Here is a 13,575-nt window from a genome sequence, read left to right as displayed (position 1 = left end):
TGCATAACCCATTTAAAAAGAGACAACTGCAGGAGGTCTGGTTAAGAGAACCCAGGACAAGGGAAACGGAGGCTTCCCAGAGGGAGTCCAGAACTCGGTGACCTCTGAACACGGCCTCCGGGTTGCAGAAGCCGCCAGCTTCAAGTCTGCTGTGCGGTTTTATTCAGTGTGTTTTCTGAGAACCCCTCTGTCCCAGTCTCAGTGCCCGCTTCCTGGCTGTTTCCCAGTGAACCCAGGGTGTGTCCTCCCCGTCTACTCTCTGGATGCCTTTGTGGCAATAAGGTCACAGCTGCAGGGAGAGGCCAGTGCTGCCCTCCGCCCTGATTGGCTGTGGGCTGTTCCCCCAGAGCAGCTGCAGCAACAACATTTACTTTGTACAGTGGCCAAGAGAGAAGGAGAGAGAGGGAGCGAGCACACACACACACACACACACACACACACACACACACACACTCACGCACAGCCTACCCCATCCAAAATGTTTCCGACAAAAATCTGGTACTCCTGGTTCTAATCAAAATACTGAACTTTGGAACAAATTAACATTCCGCAGCCTGCAGGGAAGGGGGAACTCAGCCGAGACAACTTCGGCTCACAACCATAACAAAAATAGCTCCTCCTGGGGAAGACACATTCTGCTAACAAGGTCACTTTTGTTTGGCTTCTCCTGCCATCTGGCTGAGTGGCACCAGGGGCTGGCTCTGGGACCAGCTAAATTCTGCAGCATGGATGGGAGCCGGGTGGCACCGCAGAAGGCTTCTCAGCCTCCTGGCAAGAAAAGTCGGTGCAAAGTTACCTTCAGACACCCCAGAAAGTGCACGGGCAGATGGAGCCCGGGTTTCACCCAGCCCTGCTCTGCTCGGCTCTGCACTGAAGCTTGCAGGAGGTGTCACTCCAGAGACAGCAACAAGCAGGTGGGGACTGGAGAAGGAGGCGGCAGGATGGGAGAGCTATCTTTACCTCACAGAACATTCCAGAACCCAGGGCTGGCTCCCGGGGGCTGGGAGTCTGAGTTACAGGAGGAGGGGGACAAGCGGGGCTTTAGTTTTCTTCTCCTCCTTCTTCTCCTCCTCTCCTTCCTCCCACTCCTCCTCCTGGGACCACGGGGACATTCAGCAACCTGCCTCTCCTCCAGGTCCTCATCTGTAGAATGGAAATCACTTGCCCACACCCTGAGCAGCTATGGGGAAAGGGGACAAGGAGGGCGAATGTCCTGGCCTAGAGCACCTGGCTGAGGTCCCCTGGAGAGAACATGCTGGAATCCTGAGCTCTGTGTTCATTCCCAGAGGGCTTGCATGCCGAGGAAGCTTCTGCAGCACTTTGACGTGACCCAGATGGTCTGGCTGGAACTGGGTGTGAAGGCAGGGCTGGGTCTTGAGCATTGGTACTTTTCCTTTCCCCCCCAAAGATGATGCATCTTTGATGCCAGTAATTTTGTCTTTTAAAGTAGCTTGAAAAACAATGAATGCAGACACGAAATATTGCTTACAGCTATAAGGAGTTTGTGACATACTGAAGCCATCTATCTCCTGGGAGGAATCCAAGGGGTCCCAGAATATCTCCTGGGGACCAAAGGAGGGGAACAAAAATCTTCAATCCCATAGAGGAAGAAACTTCAAATGACCTACTCTCAAGGAAAACAGGTTGATAACACATCTTTTTCAGGATTTAATATTTTTTTAAAAAAAAGACAAATGAAGGGACTTTGACTTCCAGGTGAGCTGAATCCAGTCTCCAGGGGGTTTGAAGCAAGGTGGTTCAGGGGCCTGGGATTCTACAGCTGGGGTGGGGGATGACAAGGAAGTTGTAGGGTTTCCCCCAAAGTGGATTGGAAACTTTACCTCCTGTGTGACAGAGTTGGGAGGCGGGGCTTAATGGGAGGTCTGTAGGTCATGAGGGCTCCAGGACCTTTGTGATCAATGCCCATTGCAAAAGGGCTTGGGCTCCTGTTCCATCTCTTGCTGGCTCTCTGTCACCTTATCTTGCCCTACTACCTTCTGCCACAGGAGTATGCAGCACCATGCCCCCCAGCAGATGCAGGGCCCTCACCTGGGACTTCCTGGCCTCCAGAACTGTAAGAACAAATTTTTATGCTTCTAATTATCCAGTCTGTGGTGTTCTGTGATAGCAACGCAAGGCAGAGCTCCTCTAGAGATTACCCACCACTTCAAGTACACGCAGCAAGTATATGTGGAGCCTTAGTTATGCCAGGCAATGTGTTCAGGTCTCGGTACACGGCAGAGCAGGAAAGAACTTGAAGTCTCCTTCAGTGTGGACAGAAGAAGTGAGCCAGACGTCTATCACATAGCCACTCAGAGAAGGGAGGGGGTGGGCCGAGGGCAGAAATCGACATCCTACGTAGGGAAACAGAGGCCACTGTAATATCTCGACATAGAAAAGGACAGCAGTGGACCCAGAATGTTCTTATTTAATGGATATAGGTTTTTGTCAGAGGATCAGAAATTCCTCCCCTGCCCACCCCCTCATTTTCTCTCTCTCTCTCTCTCTCCCTCTCCCTCTCCCTCTCCCTCTCTCTTTCTGTGCAGAGGACTGAACCTAGCACCTTGCACCTGCTAAGCAAGGACTCTATCCCTGAGCTCCATCCACAACTCGGCTCCTGAGTCTCCTATAGAAAAGATAGTCATTAGGCTGGGCTGTGGCTCAGCGGTAGAGTGTTCGCCTAGCATGTGTGAGGCCCTGGGTCCCATCCTCAGCACCACATAAAAATAAAATAATAAAAAAGATAGGTATTGTGTCCAACTACAACAAAAAAATAAAATATTTAAAAAAAAGAAAAAGAAAAGATATTGATAACTTGTCTTGCAACTCAGTGTAAAATAGCACTTTACAGGATGTTGAGGAAACGAGAATCGCCTAAATCAGAGAATGAGAAGGAGAGGAACTGAAGATGGAGATGGTGGCTGCAGCCTGTGCCAGGCCTCTGGACCCTGCTGTTGGGAAAGCCCTTGCTACACCTGGGAGAAAGGAGACCCCTGCGATAGGGAATCCTGGACAGAGGAGAGTTCAGGGCACCAGATGACAGGAGAGGCATCGGGGGCTAATGTGGAAGTCCTGGAGGGCAGGATTTCCACAGGGGGAATCTGGGTCACCTGTTTCGGGCTTATGGCAGGGGCTGGTTGTCAGTGCAGGTGATTGGGGCTGCTCACACCTGTGGAATCCACATCTCTGGGAGGCCCTGGGGATTATTTTATGCATGGGAACTCATGGTTCGCAGTAGGCTCTGGACTTCATCCTACAGGCAAAGGGAGGCTCTGGAAGGGTCTGGAAGGGAGGATGTGGTGCATTTTGCAGATGTTCTGCCTCTGGGGCCGGGGTTGAGTGGAGGGGGATGATGGGGAAGCCAGAGCAGAAGGCCAGCTGGGTAGACCTGCTCCTTACTCCAGTCATCCGAGTCCCCAGGGTCTGGCTGCACTCCAGAGAGACAGGCACATTGACCCTGGCTCTCAGGTTGTCCACATCTTGGGCCTCAGATTGCTGGTCGCCTTTTAATGTGCTTGTCCCTCACTGTCAGCCTAGCAGTTGGTGGTCCAAGGATTCACCTCCTCCGCCGTCTGTGCACGATGGTCCAGGAGGTGAGAGGTCCTCTGTGCTTCTTCTCCGGGTTGTCTGGCCTCGTGTGTCTGTGATCTGAGCTCTGCTGAGGGTGGGAGTACGATTCCCAGGCTGAGGTCAAGTGCATCCCCAAGGGCTCCTGCTGTGGGCCTGGACAGAGAGGAGCCCAGCGACTCAGCTCTTCCCAGTCAGAGGCTGGACTCAGCAACTCCCGTCTCAGGCTGGTGCTATCCCAACGGGCCTCCATCTTTCAGGTAAATGACACATTTTTTTCAGTCTCTCTGTGTTTTGAACAAGAGGCCGACAGAGAGAGGAGGCTGTGAATTACAATCAGAGTTTCCTGCCGCAGAGCACACAGATGAGCATTGATCTCAGACTCTCTTACTGTCATCATTTACTGAGTGCTGGAAAGACTTGCACATAATTCAGCGGAGGAAAACAGAATTCTGGTCGCCAGCCGCATGTCAACAAAACACCCGGATGATCTGGGCGGCTGAAACACAGAGAAGCAAGCCTCCACCCAGCCCAGCCTCCTCAGGCTCCACAAATACCAATCTCTTTGCCGAGGCTTGCAATAGTCTCCAGATCAACATTATCGGGGTGTGATTTACATGCAATAAACTACAAAAAAAAATTTATGATTTGATGCTTTAACAAATGTGCATCTCCAAGTAACTATCACCTTGATGGAGGTATGGAATATTTCTGGCACCTGCGGAAAGTCCCGCCAGCCCCTAGAAGCCAGTCTCTCATTCAGGGGTGACCTGCTAGCTGTCACTGTAGCGTTGCATTTTTATAATTTCATATCGTGGAATCATATCGGTGATACCTCTGTGTCTCACTGCTTTTACTGATATTTGAGATCCACCCACATTGTTCTGTTTACCCTTTTACTGTTAAGGTCTGTTTCACAGTTTGTTTATCCATTAGCCTGTGGATGGACATTTGTTTCCAAGGTTTTGCATGTGATGATTTGAGCTGTTATACATATTAGTGTACAAGTCTTTGTGTAGAGTTATGTTTTCCTTTCTCTTGGGTAAATATCTAAGAGTAGCTGGGTTGTCTGGTAGGCATTTTTTTTTTTTTTTTTTAGAAACTGCCAGATGTGTTTCTGGAGTGGATGCACTATGTTTGCATTCCCACCAATAACATGCAAGAGTTCCAGTTGCTCCACATCCAGGATGGTAAGTGGGATCATGAGTCTTTCTGATTTTAGCTATTCAAATGGGCATGTGGTGGTACCTCATATGGTTATTACTTGCATTTCCTTGATAACTGGTTTAGTTTGGGTCTGGAACTGAAGGCCCATGTGCTGTGGCTTGGTCCCTATGCCCTGGTTCTATGGGAAGAAAATTTAAGAGGTGGGTCTTAGTCAGAGATAGGGCATTGGAGGTCAATAGAGGTGTGCCTTCAAATGGAATCATGGGACCCTGGTCTCTTTCTGCCAACCAATCAGGGACTGGAACTTCCAAAACTATGAGAATAAACCTTTCCTCTTTTTTAAGTTGATTAATTCAATTTTTTTGTTGCAGTACCAGGAAACTGGCTAACACAATGGTTATTTTTTTTTTTGGCATATTTTCATGTGCTTTTAAGAATTCATATGTTTTCTTTTAGGAGTGTCTTTTATATTTTTTATCCATTAAAATTAGGTTGTTTGACTTATGATTCAGGTGTAGAAGTTATTTAAGATTCTGCTATAAACCACTTAGGCACATGTATTTTTTCCAAGTCGTGTTTTTGTTTTAATTTTTTTTAACTATGTCATTCATGAAACCAAGTTTTATGTTATGATAAAGTCCCACTTATCAACTTTTTATTTTATGATCTGTGTCTTTTATTCTAGAAATTTTTGCCTACCCAATATCAGAAATTTTCTCCTATGTTTTCTTCTAGAAGTGTTATAGTTTTAGCTTTCATATGTAAGTCTATGATCCACTTCAGGGTAATTTTGTGCATGGTATATGGCAAGACTTGATGTTTACTTTTTTCCACATAGATACTCAGTTATACCACCACTCTTTGTTAAGAAACTTTCTTTCCTCATTGAATTATCTCAATGCTTTGGACAAAAATAAATTGGCCATATGCCTGAGGGTATATTTCTGAACTCTTTTTCATATCCCATGGATCTTTCTTTGAACCAATTTTTGGGATCTATTTAATTTTTTTCTATCTATCTTTTCAACCACTACCACACTGTCAGGTAAGTTCTCCAACTTTGTCCTTTTTTTTTTAAAAAAAATTGTCTTGTCAATTTAGGCATTGCCTTTTCACATAAATTTTAGAGTCAGCTTTTCAATGTCTACAAAACACCTTGCTGGGATTTTGGTTGGGATCCTGTGGAACATATTCTATGGATATATTTGGGGAGAATCAACATCTTAACTACTGTGTAAGTCAGACTTTCTTTACTGTGACCAAATACTTGGCCAGAACAACTTACTACAGGAAAAGTTTGCTTTGGCTCATGGTTTCAGGTAACTCCAGTTCTCTGGGAGCTCAGTGAGGCAGAACATCATGGTGGAAGGGAGTGGCAAAGGAAAGCATTTCACCTCAGGGTATCTGGAAAGCACAGTGAGAAAGTGGAAGGAACCAGAGACAAACTATGTAACCCTCAAGGCATGTCCCCAGTGACTCACTTCCTCCAGTCACACCCCACCTGCCTACAGTCCCCACCCAATGATCCATTCAAATGGATGAATCCAATTATTAAGTTACAGCTCTTGTAATCCGATTATTCACCTCCAGCATTAACACAGAAGCTTTGGGGGGACACCTCATATCCAGGCCATACAATTTAATTCCTCCCAACCATGAACATGGTATACCATATCATTCATTTTGTTTAGGTTGGCGATATCTTGGTTGAGTTTTTGTTTTGATGACCTGTCTATTGGTGGCAAGGGTGTATTGAAATCTCCCAGGATTATTGCGTTAGGGTCTATGTGGAATTTAAGGTTGTGAAGTATTTTTTTTCCATGTAATTGGGCATGTTGACATTTGGGACTTCAATGTTTCCTATGGTTATACATTCTTGTTGGATTTTTTTCCCCTGAGTAGTATGTAGTGTTCTTCTTTTTCTCTTCTGATTAATATTTGCTTGAAATCTACTTTGCTAGATATGAGAATAGCTAGTCCTATTTATTTTCTTGGACCATATCCCTGGAATATTTTTTGCAACCCTTTTATTTTCAGCCTGTGGGTGTCTTTGCCCATAAGATGGGTCTCTTGTAAACAGCATATAGATGGACTTTGCTGAGGGCCATTGTCAAGTAGGAATGACGCATCGAAATTTCCTTGCCAAGCGTACCCCATGCTGCTTAGAGGACATTCGATGGGACATTGCATGCATGCTTTAATAAGGTGACCTTGCTCAAGGACCAAGGCGGATCCGGGTTTAGAGCTGATCAGGTTTGAGGAAGTAACCGGCTCCTTGAGTTTAAGGCATTGCCAGTTTAAGACAATGGGTTTTAGGGAAGTTGGCGGTTGAAGATTATTGCTGGGATTAGGGTGTTCCTGCTGCTTGTTCCCGTTGAGTTCTCGTGAGATTAAAAGGGGATTTGGAGATAGCCTCGTGAGTAGGTGAATTGTGCGGGAGACGGCAGAACGCGATTGCCCCTGGACCTGTGTGGAGGCGGTGTGAGAGCGGGAATAAAGAATTGCTGTTTGAACCTACAAAGGTGTGTGGTGGCTCGTGATTCTGGTGCCAAGCCGAGACCTTGGCAGGACTTCATTTTTTGATCCATTCTGTCAATCTGTGTCTTTTAATTGGGAACTTGAGACCATGAACGTTCAGTGTTAGCATGGATATGTGTTTGTGGTTTCCTGCCGTTTTGGTTTTTTGCTGTATTTTACCCTTAGTTCTCATTTAGTGGCTTATTCTCTATTAAACATCCTCTGTTTTTGAGCTTTGGGCATTGTTTTTCATTCCTCTGTAAAGTTTATCTTTGAGTATTATTTGTTGTGCTGGTTTGTTGCTCATAATTCTTTTAGTTTCTTCTTGTTGTGGAATATTTTTATCTCCCCTCAAATTTGAAGCTGAATTTTGCTGGATATAGTGACCTTGGCTGACAGTTGTCTTCCTTTAGGGTTTGGAATATCTCATTCCAAGTATCCCTTGAGTTTTAGGATATGAGTAGAGAAATGACATGTGAACCTTGTTGGTTTGTCTCTAAATGTGACCTATTGCCTTTCTTTTGTGGCTTTTAATATTCTTTCCTTGTTTTCTGTATTAGGCATTTTGATTATGATAGATCTTGGCAAGCTTCTAATTTGGCTGGGTCTATTTGGGTTTCTGTAAGACTCTTGTATGTGGATGTCTACCTCATTTCTTGTATGAGGAGATATCCACATACAAGAGTCTTACAGAAAGTTTTCTATAAGTATTTCTATAAGTATTTCACTGAAAATATTTTTGAGAAGTTTTCTATAAGTATTTCATTGAAAATATTTTTTATGCTTTTAGTTTGTATGTCCATGTTCTCTTCTATTCTGGTGATTCTCAGGTTTGATCTTTTAAAGTTGTCCTAGAGTTCTTGTATAGTCTGGTAATGTTTTATATTTTCCCTTTACTGCCTTCTGCGTATTTAAGATCATATAACCTGTCTTCTATGCCTAAAGTTCTGTCTTCAAGGGCTGAGGTTCTATTTTCTATACCATCTAGTCTGTTATTGATGCCTTCAAGTATAATTTGATTGATCTTGTCTTTCAAGATCAGTTGAAGTGGATTCCTTACCCATTTTCCTTAGAGCATAGTTTTCAGTTGCTAAAATGTCCTAGATTGATCTGGATTGAGACTCTTTATGGGTGTGGTGTCCACAGCCTTTGTGTTATTTCTCTCTGTTTTTGCTATAGAAATGAATGTCCTTAGGTGGGACTTGAGGGTCCATCTCCTGCTGTTTCTTCTTGGAGCCTGGACATTAGTATGGATTATTGGGCCTTCTATTCTTTGTATTAAGGTATAGCTGAAGATTGAATGTTATTGATTTGTGGGGGGGGGCGAGGAGTGCTGTCTTTTGGCTGAGTTTAGTTCAGCAGCAGAGTTTCTACCCTGTGAATTTGTAGCATCCCTGTGGGTCTCCAGTATCTCACAGAATAGATGGAAACAAGCAATAGCAACAGCAATGCAAACAATATATAGCATTAAATAAACTAAATACCTGGTTCCTTCTATGACATTCACACTGTTAGTTGTCACAAAAACCCAGAAATGCTATAGTCAGCAATTGCCATCAGCACAAAAAATAAGGGACCATGAACCATGTCTGGTATTAAGTCAAACAACAGGTGTCAACTATGGCATCCATAGCAGTAATAATCACAATAGCATTAATGATGGGAGCAGGCATTACATAAATCAGTTAGTGCTAAAATATTATAAGAATTCAGTTAATTAAGAGAAAAGAAAATGTGACAGGAATATAGGAAAAAAGTATACAGAGAATGCAGAAGAGATGTAGGATGTGATGGTTATAAGGAAGGAGGAAAAAAATAGAAGTAACAAAATAAAGGGAAATCAAGAAAGAGAACAATGGAATTTGATTGCTATGAGAATAGACAGAAAGAGAAATAGACAAATGAAAAAATAATACAAAACCAAACCAAAGTATTAATAAAAAACTCTAACCCTCAAAAGGCGAGGAAAAGTCGCTATATTTTTAAAAAATGCTACAAATGAGAAAAAAGGAACATATATATATATATATGTGTGTAGATGTTCATGAACCAATCAGCACACACACACACAACCCCCCCACACAAACACACACACACAAAAAAAAAGAAAAAAAAGGGAAGAAAAAATAACAAGAAAAGAAAAAAAAACAGATTTTTAATTGAAAATTAAGCACTCATTCCCTCTGAGGTGGCCAAAACACTCAATGCAAAGGTATTTTCACTGTCTGTGTGTCTTTCTTGCCATTTCTTGCCTCAGTCTGGCTGGGCACAAATCACAAGCCACTGAAGCAGGAACAAACTTTATTTCTGAACTCCACCAGCACACTCCACACATGCTCCCGGGAACTCCCCGAACGCCACACAGCTCCTCCAGGAACCAGCAACCGGAAATATCCCTCCTCTGGCACTTCCCCAACCAATGGGAACTCTCTGGGAATCCCCGCAAGAGCTCAAGCGGAACTCAACGGGAACTCCGCAAGAACTCAAGAGTCATCATCTTAATGGCTCGCTAGCGTCACCTCTCAACCACTACTTCTGGCAAAAATGCCATGCGTCATCCCGACTCGGCTGTGGCCCTCAACAATTTCTTCTTGAGCCTTGTCCTGAGCGTGAGAGTAAGGGCAGAGGGTTGTTGAACTCTTCCTCTTTCTGTGTTGCTCACCAAGTTTTCAACTGGAGTTTATAACTTCTCAGCTTCCCTTCTCCCCAGTACGAGGAAGGATGGCATGGGAAGTACTGTCCGCTGGAATTCTGTCTGCACAGACCAGGCCTGTGCGCTCCAGGGGTGGGGCTGCTGTGGGTTCTGTAAGCGGAGCTCCTGAAGGTGGGGCCTGGTCTAATCAGGGGGCAGCAGCTGTGGAGAAATTAGGTTAACACACCCCTGGGGGCTGGCAATCGCCAATCCTGGCGGAGAGTCTGGATCTCAGGAGTCTCCCTAGGATTCTACTCATGGGATGAGGGAGCCAACCCTTGACCCCTGTCTGTTGCTCATGAACACAGGCTGTCCAGGATTCCTGGGCTCAGTCCCTGGGGGTATTCACTCCCACCTGCTCACATTCCCACCAGCTTCAGCTGGTCACATGAGCCTCCAGACTTAAAGGGGGAAGCCAGCAGGGCTCCCCTTCCTGTCTCTGATTTGACTCCCCCTGGGTAGAATATTCTCTATCCCCGTTGTGCTCTTGTTTTTCTAGGAACACCCAGGTCACGCTTGCCAGGACAGTATAGCACTATCTGCTCAGATCTCCAGGCTCTGCACCAGCCGCTGCAGCATGGCCACCTCAAGATGGCTCCATCTCGACTTTCCATGGCCAGTTGGGAAACATGAGTGCTTTTTATGCACCAGTGCACCGTGCGTGCAACTCTGGATGCACTAAGGTGGGCTGCTTTTCTGATCTCGGGATTTCTCTGCACCGTCCCTCTCTCTGTGCCCAACCCCTGCTGCTGCTGCTGCTGCTGCTACCAGCTTGGCTCCAATGTTGGCTTTCTTCTTGGTTTAATGTACCCAAATGTCTGAGTCTCTAAGACATTGTGACTGTCCCATATTGAGTTTCAGTGAAATCCCTCTCTCACCCACTCTGCAGAGAAGCAGTATTCCCACTCCTTGAATCCTGGGTCAGGGAGCCACAGGGAACGTGGCCCCCCCTCTAGCCCATCTTCTGGAATCTCCATCTTAGCTTTCCACTTTGGGAATTTTATCCTTAGGAGCTCCTTTGAATGAATAAGCATTGGGGGTCATATTTAAATGTCTTCCTATGTGGAATTCCCTTTTTTGATTGACAGCACTATGGGTAACGTAGGAAATAAGAATAGTGTTTTAATGTCAAGGCAGTATAACTCGGTTTCCTTTTTCTGTCTTTGAGGGGCTGCTGGGGTTGAAGTGCCTGGGCTTTCTACCCTTGGCACTGTTGACCCTCTAGGCTGAATAGTCTTCATTGCGGTGGCTGGGGTTGGGGGTGGGTGGGGGATGGTGATCTGTGCATGGCAAGGTGTCAAACAGCACCCCAACCTAATGGACGTCAGTAGCACCCACTTGCCCCATTGTGACAACATAAAATGTTTCCAGACATTGCCCCCAAGGGGTCAAGTCACCCCAGTTGAGAACAACTATAGAATAACCTAAATGGGTTGGAGATCTAAAATTGTAAAAATCACCTACATTTTCTCTTGATTTCACTTTCCTCTCAATTCTTCCCATGTCTTATCAGGCTGCCCTGCACTGAGACCCCCGGCACTATGCGCCCATTACGTGACTTGGCTTTTCTCGGCTCCCTGTGCACCTGAGACCTGAGGGTGGTCTTGTTGATGAAGAGGGGAAATATTAAGGTCCCCGTTTGTTATAAAGACTTGCACATCTGAGGAACCAGACCAGTGCTTTGACGTGCACAGCCACGTGAACTTCACCCTCGGTCCCAGAAATTGCTAAAGCCCTTGCTGAGCTCCTTCCTTGCCCTGCAGGAATGTGTTGAGGTTTTGGAAGAAAGATCTAAAAACCTGGGCTGCATGTCATCGAGGGGAAAGTTCAAATCAGCACTGCAGAAGGGCAGATGGGAAGGGACTCAGGCAGTCCCCAGAGTTGTTTAGAAGATGTGGCTTCTGCAGGGGTCTCCAGGCTGGGCCTGGGCAGAGGGAAGGGGCTGTCATTTACAGAAAGATCCGTGTCGTCGTTTCTGTTCTGTGGCTGGAACAGCGGGAGGCAGAGCCTGCTGTCCGGCAGTGGTCTTGGCTGTGCTTCTTCCCACAACTCTTTGGTTTCAGCCTGAAAACTTCAATGTTGGCTGGCGTGGGAAGCTCCCCTCGGACGGCTAGCCAAGTCCCTGAGGGATTGGGAGACGTGGGTCTGAGTAGAGACCTACCTTGGGGCTTGGGATATTTACTGAACCAGGATGCTGTTCCTCTTGTGCTTTTTAAAAATTTGAGATCAAATTCACCTAACATAGAAGTATCCTTTTGAAAGTATAGTATTCACTGGCATTTAATACATTCCCAATGTGGCACAACCGTCACCCCAACTAGTTCCAAAAAGTTTTTATACCCCAGACAGGGAGCCCCTGCCATAGGCATCAGTCCTCCTTCCCTCTCTGTGACTCCCTGGCCTCCACCCACCTGTGCTCTGTCTCTGTGAACTTTCCTGTTCTGGACATTTCCTACAGGTGGAGTCATATCATATGGGTTTTTTTGTGACTAGCTTCTCCCATTTAGCACAGTGCCTTCCAGGTTCATCCACATCATGTCATGTCTCAGCATTGGTCCTTCTCACGGCAGGGTGATGTTCCAGTGTATGGACAGATTACATTTGGTTTATCAATTCATCCGCTGGTGAACATTTGGGTTGTTTCTGTCTTTTGTTTATTGAGAATATTGCCTTTTTTTGGGGGGGGGTAATGGAGATGAAACTCAGGGGTGCTCTATAACTGAGCTACAATCCTAGCCCTTTTATTTATTTATTTATTTTTTGAGACAGGGTCTTACTAAGTTACCCAGGCTGGGCTCCAACATGCAATCCTCCTGCCTCAGCCTCCTGAGTGAGTAGCTACGATGACTATCATGCACCCTGATACCTGGATTCCCAAAAGCTCTTGCAGTCTGTAGCCCTCAGCATAATATCCTAACTCCTTAGCATGTTGCTTATTGTGAGGCCCCTTCCGTGTCCTTCACCTGATACATACACGTCTTAATGGCCTCACCACTCAGAACAACCCACAGTACCTGGAATTCAGCTAAATGTGCTCCAGCACATTTTGTGCAGGTGAGTCCTGGCTTGGAATGCTTTCTTTGTCCCTTCTTTACCTTGTGTCCTGGTCTGTTTTCTGCTGCCATAACACAACACCACAGACCAAGCAGTTTAAAAAAAAAAAGAAAAAGAAAAGCAAGAAAGAAAAAGAAAAAAAGAAATCTATTTCCCACAGTTCTGGAGGCCAGAAAGTCCAATACTGAGGGGCTGGTGCCTGGTAAAGACCTTCTTTCTGGTCATTCCATGAGAGCAGGGGAGCTTGTGTCAGCTCTGGTCTCTCCTTCTCTCCTAATTAACCCTTTAATGCCATCCTAGGGGTCCCCTTCTTAGGATCTCATCTGGTCTTAATTGCCACCCAACATAAATTTAGGGAGAAGTTTTCAGCACATGATCTTTGGGGACAGGGTCCACCATAGCACCTGGCTACCTTTTACTTGTCCTTGAAGATTGGGATGGAGTGTCAGACCTACCTGCGGGTCTGGAACACAAAACAGCTCACTTCTGATAAGAAAAAAAAGAACCCCAGTGAACAAAGAGGCTGGATTAAATTTCTAGGGGGCACGAAATTGGATATGATTGTTATTTGCCTTGCT

At 45.6% G+C, this 13,575-nt stretch overlaps 1 long non-coding RNA gene across 6 annotated transcripts; it reads left to right on the top strand.

Moving 5' to 3' along the window:
* The first annotated feature begins 456 nt into the window (after positions 1–456).
* On the top strand, positions 457–12,560 carry LOC144375223 (uncharacterized). 6 transcript variants are annotated; one of them, XR_013434786.1, is made up of 9 exons: positions 457–914; positions 1,136–1,643; positions 2,007–2,074; positions 2,852–3,827; positions 3,923–4,265; positions 4,667–4,757; positions 9,573–9,866; positions 10,443–10,626; positions 11,457–12,560. It is a non-coding gene; the product is annotated as an uncharacterized LOC144375223 (long non-coding RNA). The 6 variants fall into 6 exon arrangements; XR_013434785.1 differs by having other exon boundaries at positions 1,136–1,716; XR_013434783.1 differs by having other exon boundaries at positions 2,007–3,827.
* Positions 12,561–13,575: the final 1,015 nt, after the last annotated feature.

The sequence above is a fragment of the Ictidomys tridecemlineatus genome, chromosome 2 (assembly GCF_052094955.1).
Source record: "Ictidomys tridecemlineatus isolate mIctTri1 chromosome 2, mIctTri1.hap1, whole genome shotgun sequence".
Taxonomy (NCBI): Eukaryota; Metazoa; Chordata; class Mammalia; order Rodentia; family Sciuridae; genus Ictidomys; species Ictidomys tridecemlineatus.
This window is presented reverse-complemented; position numbering and strand designations above follow the sequence as displayed.